The 12,796-nt window shown below is 39.6% G+C and overlaps 1 long non-coding RNA gene across 1 annotated transcript; it reads left to right on the top strand.

Annotated features, from left to right (window-relative positions):
• Positions 1 to 782: 782 nt before the first annotated feature.
• Positions 783 to 1,705, top strand: LOC149227075 (uncharacterized). The gene is made up of 3 exons (XR_016247094.1): positions 783 to 894; positions 973 to 1,331; positions 1,513 to 1,705. It is a non-coding gene; the product is annotated as an uncharacterized LOC149227075 (long non-coding RNA).
• The last annotated feature ends 11,091 nt before the right edge of the window (positions 1,706 to 12,796 follow it).

Genomic DNA, 12,796 nt, shown 5'->3' with positions numbered 1-12,796 from the left:
CAGTGTTCTGAAACAACTACTAACGTAACTCTGTACTAACCTAACTGTACTATTTGCTTCAAATAGTACGTGGATTATTGTGGAAATCTTTAAACCCATGTCTTGTTTTGATTTAATAATAACTTTTAAGCAGTCACCAATATTTAAATAAATTGAGCACTTCACTAGAAATTCGTACTGCCTCCAAATAATCAGGTGCCTCCAATAATTCAGGTTTGATTTTTTTTCAACGAATTAAATTACGTTGTGAATGTTCTGAAACAACTACTAACCTAACTCTGTACTATTTGTTTCAAATAGTACGTGGATTACTGTTGAAAGCTTTAAAACCCTTCCTTATTTTGATTTAATAATAACTGAGGTTTTCTTTGTTTGAAAAGGAATAACTGATCTGCCTAATTGCACGAATATTACTAGATAGTAGTAGGGGTACAAAGTATTTTCTTTTATTAAGAATAACTCGTCGGTCCAAGTGCCCCAATTTATGTAGTCACATCTGTAAATAGGACAAAGAATTTCGTCTGCCCAATTGCGCGAATAAATCTGAGTAGTTACCTCTGCAAATAGGGCGTCCACCATATCGATCATCCTCGTGACGTTGGACTTTGCATGATTGATCATGTCATCCTCGTGACACTCTTGTGACCCCTTATCAAAGTGGGACGAAAATACCCCCTTCGACTTGACTTGACATAAAAAGAAGAGGCCACCATAGAGGAATTTAATACGCCGAATTGTCCTCACATGCACTGTAAACATCAAAATTTAACCCGAGTTGGGAGCGTAGATGGTTTTCAAATCCGAGTTTGGAGTTCGCATGCTTCTATATAAGGCAGTCTATGCCATTGTATTTCTCACCCCTTGCTTACCGACTTTGCCCTACTCCAGTTGTAGGTATGCTTGTTGCATTCATGCACATTAACTTATCAATGTCCACGTTATGCAGTTTCTGACAGAATTGTTTCTTAGCAGAAGTGAGAGTCTTGCCGGATTTGAAGGCGTTCAGTTTCAACTTAGTGATACCATCCAGTATCCGTAAGCCAAGAAGATGGGCAATTCCCCACCACAATGGCAGAACGTCGACGGCCACCACAACGTTGGCGGCAGCAACAACGTTGCCGGCAGCGACAACGTTGGCGGCAGGAACAACGTTGTGGAGCGCGGGGACAACAGCGGCACCAAGAACGTCAACGGCGCCGGCACCAAGATCGACGGCACTTCCGTCGTAGGCAACAATAACACCACCAAAAGCAACAACACCATGAACAGCAACAACAAAGGCCGCGGCGGCAGCAACAGCCCGATAAGCTTTTAGAGCAACTTACTACCAGGTAATTGCAACTTAAGTAGACCAACTTATACTAGGTGGGTTTTGTAGACTTTATGCTCTGCTCTTTCATTTTTTGCTTTCTTTTGTAGCTAGAAAGACGTCTATGGCAGGTATGGGAAAGAATATATGCAGTCGAAGATTATCTGTGTATCTTAGACTGACTAGGTGTCTTTCTATGGCAGGTATGGGAAAGAATATATACAGTCGAAGATTATCTGTGTATCTTAGACTGACTAGGTGTCCATATATAATCAGTTGAGAGCCAAATCTTGTTTTTATATAAATAAGGCATCCCCATCTCAATTCTACCAATTCTAGTTGGACGCTGGTTTGTTGTAATTTTGATTTATGTATTAGCAAATTACTTGCCTGGTTTCTCTGTTATAATGTTTTTAATTGTTTAGTTATTGTGCTTCTGAATAAGTTAATTATTCAGAAGTTAATGGAATAATTAGCTAAATAAAATAATTAATTCAAAAAGTTATAGATGAATATTAAATTTAAAATACATATTTAATTAATATATATATATATATATATATATATATATATATAACATTCACTGAAGTATTTTAGTGAACGTGGTTTGTTATATTTTTTAATATGTTGAAAGCTAAATTTACATTCTATATATTAAATTTTAATAATTTTTCAAAGCCTGTAATTTTATTTGAACTTTTGAAAAAGTGAGCACTCTGTAATGCATACTTACATCAATTCAATCCACAAATAGGTATGGTAATGGATGGTTATGTTATTATGGTCACTTTAGCTTAAGTGAGATTGATGTGCATTGTTGTATTTATTTTTTAAGGCAGTTTACAAATAATCCAACATAAATAGGTATGGTAATGGATGGTTATGTTATTATGGTCACTTTAGCTTAAGTGAGATTGATGTGCATTGTTGTATTTATTTTTTAAGGCAGTTTACAAATAATCCAACATTTTTTTGACATATTGTGATTAGTTACAGTGTTCTTACATGATTTTTGATACGTATCTAGCAATTTTTGTTGTAATAGTTGGCTATTGGTGTTGTAATGCATATTTCAGTTGAAAAATGCATTATTTTTCATGAAAGATATTTTGATTTTCTTTAAGGTGGTTTGGAATGGAATTGAGAAGTTTATGGAAATTTTTGTTCTAGAATGTTGTTCCAATTCATTGGAACATATAGGTCTTTAATATTGTTTTTATATCAGATTTATAAGGTTTTGGTCCATTGTTTTTGGATGCAATCATAATGTCATGTCAATATATTTGCAGATTTGAACAAGTGTTATTGAATTTTTCATCATAACTTTGATTAGTTTGTTGTTATTTTCTATTTATTCCAAATTATATTGAATTTATACATTTTAAAGTTGTATTGAGGGTGTTTATTTCATGCACATGTGATGATTAAACATTGTATTATACTTTTGCTAATTAAGCTTGTAGAATTTCTATTTTTCAACATGTTTGGATCAAAGTTTACTTAAAGAATTTTTCAATTTCAAGTCAACTTCAATTGCATTTGTTTTCACAATTTCTATTTATAATTGAGATTAAAGTTTTAAAAATAGAATTTTTTATGCAAGAATGTTGAGGTAACAAGTTTGTACATGCAATCATTTAATGTTTTCAACTCATCTGTTTCTAAGTTGTTTGAAATTATATTGAATCTTTGTAATGTTTAGGTGATTTGTTTTGACATTAGTATTTAAATCTTAGTGGTATTATTTGATAATTGATAGTGTTATAGGTTCTTAGGGTATTTTACATGAAAATTAGGAAATATAGTTTATTGCAGAGAAGGTAATAAATCCTTCTCATCCTAAGGATGAGATGCAAACATACATTAATAATCAACTAGCTAGTCCTTTAAAAAGAAAGAGGCCTTCTCAACCAAAGTTCTTTTTTTTTTAACTGCAGAATGAGTTTGTATTATTGGGACACTAATACAATCATCACAATGTATATTGTTAAATTGATAAGTCTGTTGATCTTGCATTGGCATTACCCATGGGTCAAATGTCACAACTACAACATATTGATGGGAAAATACTTGTAAAATTACTAGGTTTTACCATGACCACCATGTCGCAAGTAAAACACAATTGTCCAAATGTGATTAGTAAAATTAGTGGCCTTGTTATTCTTTGGACAATATTTCCCACGACTTCAAGGTTGTCATTCTTTGGAAAATATTTCCCACTACTTCAAGGTTGCAATTACCTCAGGTGGACCGTCTGCCGTTACAATCATTACATGAGAAATATATAATTTACACACAATTAAGGAAGTTGAAACAACACCCTAGAAATGAGGAACAAACTCCTAATCTAAGTTTTGGTTGAACCATCACTACATTAATACATTTCATCATTAATCTCAAAACTCTGCCTTAATGGAGAAATGGATTTACACATATGGCTAACACTTCCCTAAACAATTCAAAAATGATTCGACCAAGAGGTTTGGTAAAAATATTAGCAGCATTGTCACAAGTAGTACAATACTCAATATGGATTTCTTTTGACTAAGCTTTATCCCTAACAAAATGGAATTGTCTATCGATACGCTTTGTGTTCTTATAAAATACTCGATTATTTGCAAGTTTGATGGAGCTTTGGTTGTTGCATTTGATTATTGTTGCAACCTTTTCTTCTTAGAGAATTCTTTTCAACCAAATTGCTTCACATGTTGCTCCACACATAGCTTGATATTCAGCTTCCGTACAAGACAAGGATATTGTGTTCTACTTTTTGTTGCTTCATTTAGTGACCTCAGATCCAATGCTAAATGCATAACATGTTATGGATCATCTCTCATGTACATTTCCACTGCAATAGGATTCTAAAAAAACTATCAATTTAACATCATATGAATTAGTATAAGAAATACAAAAATTTAAGGTTCGATGGAGATACCTTAAAACACCTTTTGCTACAACCCAATTGCTCTCAAGAGGCTTTGATATAAATTTTCTCAATGCACTCACAAATATGCCAAATATGGCCTAATTGTAGTCAAATAGATTAGACTCCCAACCAACTGTCTATACAAAGTTGCATGTGCCTCCTTAGATCCATCATCATTCTGAAGTTTTATATTTTACAGTAAAGGTACTATTGCAGCTTTGCACTTATCCATTGTGAACTTTTCCAGTAAGCTCCTCACATGCTTACTTTGTGACATAAAATATTGTCCAGAATCCCTCGAGACTTCCAGACATAAACAATAATGTAGCTCTCTAAGGTCTTTCATCTCAAAGACTTGTGACATCTTCTCCTTGATTTCTTTAACGATATTATCAAAATTTCCTGTAATAATTAGATCATCTACATATAAATAAATCCAAACAATCCTTCCCTCTTTATCAAACATGGTATAAAGATTAGGGTCATTTTTGCTTCTTTTATAACCATGCTACAGGAAAAATGAATCAATTTTGTCATACCATGACCTCGGTGCCTGTTTTAGTCAATACAACGTTGTCTTCAACCTACAAACTAAATGTTCTTGAACCTGTTTGACAAACCCCTCACGTTGCACTAAGTAGACTTCTTCTTTTAAGTCCCCATTTAAAAAATAAGATTTAACATCTAGCGGGTGAATCATCCAATTGTGTTTAGTTTAGCTACATGGGAAAATGTTTCATCATAATCTGACTTCTTCCTACGAATACCCCTTTGCAACCGACCTAGCATTATATTTATCTATGCTCCCATCTACTTCAAATTTAGGCTTATACAACCATTTTCATCCTATGGATTGTTTGCCTTCAGGTAGTTTAACCAAATGCCAATTTATTTTTTTGAGAATTGACTCATATTCCTCTTCCATAATAACCCTCCATTCACTATATTTACTGGCTTCCTTATAACTAGAGGGTTCAACAACATTTGTCATACTAGTTATAAAATCATTTTCCCTATATCTTGATGGCAACTCAACCTTCCTAGTTGATCTCCAAAGAGGTAGGGTAGCTTCAAACCTTATCTGATCATCCTTTTATAGACTTGGCTTGACAGCTGCATCATCTTATTCACCTTCCTGTCGCTGGTGCTTGTTGTCTTAGTGGGGCTTGACCCAAGTTCGGAGATGATTGAGCCAAGAAAATCCCAGTACTATTGGCCCTTTCAGCAACAGTCCATGGAGCACGAACTAAGGTCTCACCCGAAGTAGTATGGGAGGGTCCTAGAAATAGGTTTCCACACCGTTGGGATGTCTCATGGGCCTCTTAAGGTCCACGGTCTGACCTATCGCTACGCGCACTTGCGATCCCTTTGCAACCTGCGATGCAGCTTCCGCGTAGTCCTGGTCGGGCCGCAGTCGATATAATACACAAGTTCCTCATTTATTAACTGTTTACTTAGCTCATGTGTGTAATTTTAGGGTTATTACAACATATTCAACAATTATATCAGTGTGTGCGATATATAAATGATCATAAACATAATGAAGATAACCACAACAAGTACACAAAATTAGAAATCAACTTCTCTTTATTAGCTTTCTGTACCAAATATAGACTCGACTCCACCCTGCACACTTAGCTGCAGACTCTACTAGGCCTCTGCGCACTCATCTACAGAGCCTCTTCCTACTACTACAACCCAAGACTCTTAGAGTTCTACTCTAAGCTCAAACCATTCCTTCGCTACTCTTCTTATTATCAACTAACTTTACAACTTGGAGCCTTGCTCTATCTATACAATCCTGTGGTCCACGGACTATGGGTAGATGAATTTACACTAATTTACAATACAATGCTTAGGGTGGACAACCCTATGACTCAATTGTACGCTTCGTGCTCTGCGCCCACAATTCGTGCAGTTCTACACCATCTTTGACCAAAACTTGGGCTTTGAGCCCCAAAATGTGTTGTGGGAGGGATTCCATGCCCAACAGGCCCCCAACATAATCATCGTGACTCATCCCGAGTCACTCTGCTAGTGTGGCAATCTTAGCACGGAGCCCTTCCAACCATTCCTTTGCTTCCCTCAGGTCCGCGACGCATTGATCTGTAGTCTACTGGATCTGCTACATTCCTGCTTCTGAATGATCTGCATCTGGCTTGTGTCTCTTCTTTGGTACCAGCTTCTAGTGCTTGTGTTTATAGTCCTGTGCCCTTGTCTGGCTCCTCGGGCCGCGAAGACTGTGCTTCAACCGATTAGTTAGAGAGTTGGCCCACCCATGTAGGGTTTCAAGTAGCTGCTGTTGACCTTGCCTAGGAAAGATTCTCCATTGAGTTTGACTAACTGGACCGCGCCTCTGTTAGTGACCTCTCTTACCACATATGGTCCCAGCCAGTGCATTCAGAATTTTCCTAGAAATTTTTCAAACGTTCTATCATACAATAGTACTAAGTCGTTTACCTTGAACGTGCGCAACTTGATATGGTCATCGTGCCAGGCTTTTTCACAATGATTTTGTACCTGCTAGTGAAATCCAGCCAAAAATCATTCTTCCTTGAGTTCTTCTAATTACGTGAGCCTTTCTTCCAGAGCTTCGTGATCCATCATGCCTGTGAGTGCTACTATTCGCAGACTAGGGATGATGTATTCCATCAGCATGACTGCTTCCATACCATAGACCAGTCGGAATGGTGTTTGTCCTGTCAATTTCTTGCATGTTGACCTATATGCCATAACATACCGAGTACATGGACGTCCTAGTCATCCCGTTGCGCATTACATACTTTGGTTAGTGTAGTCTTAAGTATTTTATTGAATGCTTCTATTGTTCCATTGGCCTATGGGTGGTACAGTGTACTTTTCTGGTGATAGACCTAGAACTCTTCTATGAGAGCGCTGATGGCTTCATTCGAGAAATGTGTCTTGTGAACGCTCACTAAGATTTTGGGATAGCCAAATCGTGTCAACACATTTTTGAACAAAAAATTTGCAGTCATAATGGCTGTGTAGTCCTTGAACAGCTGTGCTTCTGCCCATCATGTTAGGTGCTCCATCACAGTGATGATGTAGTACACACTTGTCTTTCCCTGAGGTTTGATTGGACCCATAAAGTCGATTGCACACTTCTCAAATGGCTGCAGTGTTATTTGGGGATTTAGTGGCATCTCGTCCCTTCGTGATGGTTTTTCCCCGTCCTTTGATATATATCGCAGGCCTTATAGTGCACTTTTGAATCCTGGTGCAGGGTCGGCCACCATAACCCTGTGCAAAGAATCTTCTGTGTGGTTGTGCATCTTGCATAGTGTCCTCCTATAACACTCCCATATGCTTCCACTGCATAGTGTCCTCCTATAGTACTCCCATATGCTTCCACGATGATTTAACCTTATTCAAATTCAAGTACGTATCTTCACAATATCTCATTGTTGCCCATCTTGCAGAGGTTCCCCGCGATGACAAAAATGTCCACCATGCGCACCACCAATTTCTTCTTCTGTCGGATTGAGTACTCGTTGGGTGCAATCCCTATTGTTAGAAAATGGATTATATCTATGAAGTTTCCATCTGTAACACCTACTGCAAAGAGTTGTGCATCAGGTAGTCCCTCCTCCCAATTTGTTAGTTCCTTGCCCATCTCAATTCGTGACAAGTGGTCTGGTCTTGCATTCAATCATCCCGGTTTGACTATGACCTCAAAATCATATTCCTGAAAGAGTAAAATCAATCTGCATATTCACCCCCCCAACGTAGGCTTGTTCACCAGGTATTTTAATGCGGAATGGTCGGTATCTATCTTGAAATGTCCTCTTAGTAAATAGTGTCAATATTTTTGGAGTGCATACACCATTGCCAACCCCTCACATTCGATGGTAGAGTAGTTCTTTTCCTCTTTGGACAGTATTCGACTCACAAACGCGATCGGGTGATCCACACCCTCCGCGCCCTCCTATGTGAGTATGACTCCCAACGCGATACACAACACATCAGCATGTACATGAAATTCCACGTCCCATTTCGGGAAGACCAAGATTGGCGCGGAGGCCAGTTTCCCCTTTAATACATCCAAACTCTTCATGCAATCATCATTCGAGCAATATGTAACATATTTTTTCAATAGATTTTCCATCAATGCAGTTATTTGGGCATAACTTTTGATGAACTTCGTATAGTATCCAGTTTGTCCCAAGGTAGCTCGCAGTTGTTAAACACTTTGTGGTGCTTCCAAATTGAGGATAACGACAATCTTCGCAGGGTCCACCATCAGCCCTTGTTTGCAGACCACATGTCCCAGCAGCTTTGCAAAGGGAATGAGGAATGTGAACTTCTTCAGGTTCAATGCAATCTGGTGTCGGCGGCAAGTATCTGGCATCAAATGTAAGCTTGCTATGTGGTGCTTAACTAATCCAAAAATAGTCCAATCATCCAGATAGACTTCCAAAAATTTGTGGATGTATTCTTTGAACGCGGCTACCGCGATGCACGAAAATATAGCTAGAGCATTCTTCAATCTAAACGACATTATGGTGTATTGAAAGAATCCCCATTTTGTTGCAAAGGTCATATTGCTCCTATCTTTTGGCGTGATCTTGATTTGATGGTATCCGTGAACAAGTATGCTTCCAAGCCGCCAACATTCTCTAGTACTTCATCTGTGAATGGTGTTGGGAATGGTTCATGTATACAGGCATTGTTCAGCTTCCTGAGGTCTATGTATATTGTTATTTCACCTTTCTGTTTTTTCTCCTCTACCACCATAAGACTCACCCAGTCAGATTCTTCCACTGGTTCAATAATTCCAGCTATGAGAATTTTGTGTAATTCATCGCAAACATTTTCTTTATACTTTGGATTGAAGCAGTAAGGCCGCTCCTTAACTCGCTTCATGTTAGGTTTTAGGGTGATCCTCATCATCACTAAATTGCCCACGATCCCTTTTAAGTCTGTAATTTTGGTCGAGAACAAGTCTTGGTATCCGCAGAGTAACTCAATGACCTTATCGACTGTGGCATTGTCCCAATAGTCCCCAAGCATTGTGTATTTTAGTTCTGCCTCCATTCCAATGTTGACCTGCTTCGTCTTTAGTGGCGCAGTGATGTCAGGGTTTTCAAGAGATGGTCCGCAAACTTCACGAGAGCCTTCTATTTCTGAAATGTTAACGTTATATGGGTCATCATCATCTTCCTCAACATTCACATTATAACACCCCAGTGCGCTACTTAACTGCATTGCCCATTCTAGCTGAAGTACTTCCATTGGCTCCTGTGGTCTTTTAAAGATAACGACTTTCACTGCTTGTAGTGCATCATCCACGGTATCTAACCAATGATCTTCAAATGTGAACATTAACAAGAATCCCTCGCGCAACACATCCCATTCGCTCGTACCATGGCAGAGCTCTGTCTCTATATACTGATTCATGGGTATGACGTCCATGGTATGGTAGAATAGGTGCACCCATTCAGGCTGTGGCTCTTCCCCATAGGCCTTGGTCCATTTTGCGAGGTGTGTGCATGGATCATCTCATCCGTCATATTTGTCTACGTCATACTTGGGGTATTCCAAATCACAAGTGCATCATCCTTCGGCATCCATGCCAGTCTAAAAAAGTGCCTTGATGCATAGCCCACCATGATGCGGGTGTTATGTGAAATGCCCACTTCAACGGATCGAACCACTGCTGCTCTGGTACTGAATTTTCGAATTTTCTTAGAAATTCATCCACCACTAACAATCCGTCATATGTCAGTAGTTCCCTTGCCTCTGTTTTTACACAACGCAATGATCTAATCATCATGTTGCAGTTCAGCATTGTTACTTTGTGCAGTTGATTCTCCCACCGCTTTATCTCTTTGTCTCAATCCGAAGTGCAGGAGCTTTCATGCTCCCACGAAATCCTTCCATCTGTAGTCGGATTCACCCAATCCTCTCCTTATGTAGTTATCTTGTAGATATAGTTGATATTGTCATCACTATCATCCTCACACACCGGTTCAGTGTATCGCTCTCCATCGGCTGGGTCCAGTGGTACTACTACGCATAGTGACTTTTTCTCGAAGGTTAGTTTGTGCTTCTTCAGATTTATAACTCCATCCATATCGGTAGCCCAGTTTATTCCTAGTAGTGCATAATAGGTATTGTTGTCATCAAAAATCTCTATCACTTCAATATCTGCCTGCGCACTCGCGCCTTCAATATCGACTGTCACTCCTTGCAATCTTCCCATGTGCAAAATATTATGTTGGTCTGCCATTCGTAACTGAATAGGGGACCATTGCAACGCGGTTTTGCCCATGTGTTCCCATGTTTGCTTAGGTATTACATTATTACCTGATCCATTTCATATTCACCTATTTGCATAGTCAACCTCATCTCCCTTCCTATGTGCAACGCATGCTCCTAGTTTTCGGACAACGCACGGTTCTCCTGACCCTGCGTACCTAGTGATCAATTCCTGTAGCCCTTTGATTGCCTTTCTATCGCACAATAGTTTCATGCATGTCTCCAAAAAAGTAGTGAGCATGGAAGGATCCATCCCTCATTCTAGTTGATCCTTGCTATCTGAAGTGGAGGCCTCCGTGAAACTCTTCTTAGCTTCTATAAATGTCTCCTTTGTGCGTTCTAGATTAAACTCGGGTTCCTTTGTAGGAGCCTTGTGAACCCACGTGATTTCTTCTTGCTGCTTCCCCTTATCATCTCCCGTTGTCACAGTGCTTCTGAGCATCATGTTTACATTTGGGTCTTCCTCATGTGGTTCAGACCTCATCATTTGTAAATTCTAGGTTGGAGAGGGTTGGAGTACCCCCTTTTTGCGCATCTTTGCTATCAGCAAAGGGAAATCTTCTGCGTCCTGATCAAACTGACTACAGTACCAACATGATATCCTAGTTGGGTTTGTACAATCGTAGGCATAATGCCGTGGCCCTCCACAATTGTAGCAAATTATCTGATGGTGACCCCTTCCTGGTCCCATTCCACCTCGACTCCAACCACGCCCCTCAAACCCAGTGCGCGCAATCCCTGCGTTTGGGTCGAGGGTTCATGTTTCGGTCTGCGCCCTGTAGGCAGGAGTCTGATCCATCATCAGTTCATAGCTTTGGCAGGTGCATTCGTCATGGCCTGTCGATCTATAGAAATCACAAAATAACTGTTGGGACATCTGCGTATACTTCTGCAATAGGTGACAACTATCCGTGGTATGTTTTCCTCATACCTGGCAAATCACGCACCATAATAATGATGCCGAACTTGGCCCCGCCTGTACCTCCCATCTTAATGGAATTGGCCCTCCTCTTGCTAAGTATTTCGCAAATACCAGACATTGATCTTTGTCGTGGCCCTCGCCTTTACATTTTATGCACCATACTTCCTCACACCCCTCTGGTTGTGGTGCCTTATCCTGTTTTAAAATTTGCATTTCCAGACATAGATTTTGTAGTTGCGTGTGGATCTATTAGACTCGCAATCCAGGGTCTTGTATAGGGGTCTCATGCAACCTCATTGCCATCTCCAACGCTTCGGCCTGGGTAGAATGTTTTTGCTATGACAACGTTGTCCTTAAGTGTGGCGTAAGTGAGGCCACAAACTGTGCACAATGCTACGCATCCATTATCGTCATATTGGCTTCGCGGATCATACTCTTCAGCCTTTGGTCCACATCCTAGGGGGTCTTTAAACCTGATGGTTGATTGCGTCTATGATCTTGTCTTGCTAAATTTCATGTTCAACGCATCGTGGCTCTCTATAATTCCTGCATTTGGGTGGTCATTAGAATCCTTGATATACTATGTTAATGCGCGATCCTGTGGTACACTTACTAGGGTAGCCTTTTTGATATTATCATCGATGACGCCCTATGCTTCCCATACTTCTCTTACTACGAACAATAATTGTTTCAGATCTTCATTCCCTACTCCTCTGAATACGGGTAGTTTGATTGTGCTCATCTTATTGAACTATGGAGGTGGCAGAGGTGGAGTGGGTGGAGATGGAGGTGAGGGGGATGAAGCAGGTGGTTGTGTGGCTGGAGGTGGTAAACACAGAATTTTTTGTCTTATCAAACTGACCACACTTCTTGGAGAAACCTTCATGAGTTCGTCCTTGCTCTCCTGCGAGGGTGAAATTAAGGGGTTGTTTTCTAACTCTTCACTACTTCTGCTTCTGTAGATCTATCCCCGCCACATAGTCCCAAACATTAATTTATTCGCATAACCCGCTTTTCACACAATAACATCTTAATCAAAGTGTTTAAAGATTTAACATACTTACCTCGCGGTCCACTGAGAAAACGTTGCTTTGCCTCACTATAGCTGATAGTCATGTCTACTGCGAACTCAGTGATAAATCCTCCTATTATTCAGTTGAGCCAGTGGTCCACAACTCACGCTATCTTCTCTTCCGAGGCTTCTAGTTTGCGCACTAGTTCGAGAGTCCACACTATTGGTTTGTCGAGCCACACGTTCCCTGGTTGTCTACCAATTTTGCGATCCACTCATACAACTCAGATGGAAAATATGTAAAGAATGTCTTGTGGATTTTAGTGTACAAGTAGAAATCCAATCACT

The sequence above is a fragment of the Pinus tabuliformis genome, chromosome J (assembly GCF_031772625.1).
Source record: "Pinus tabuliformis cultivar Carrire ecotype Pingquan chromosome J, CPIR1, whole genome shotgun sequence".
NCBI lineage: Eukaryota > Viridiplantae > Streptophyta > Pinopsida > Pinales > Pinaceae > Pinus > Pinus tabuliformis.
This window is presented reverse-complemented; position numbering and strand designations above follow the sequence as displayed.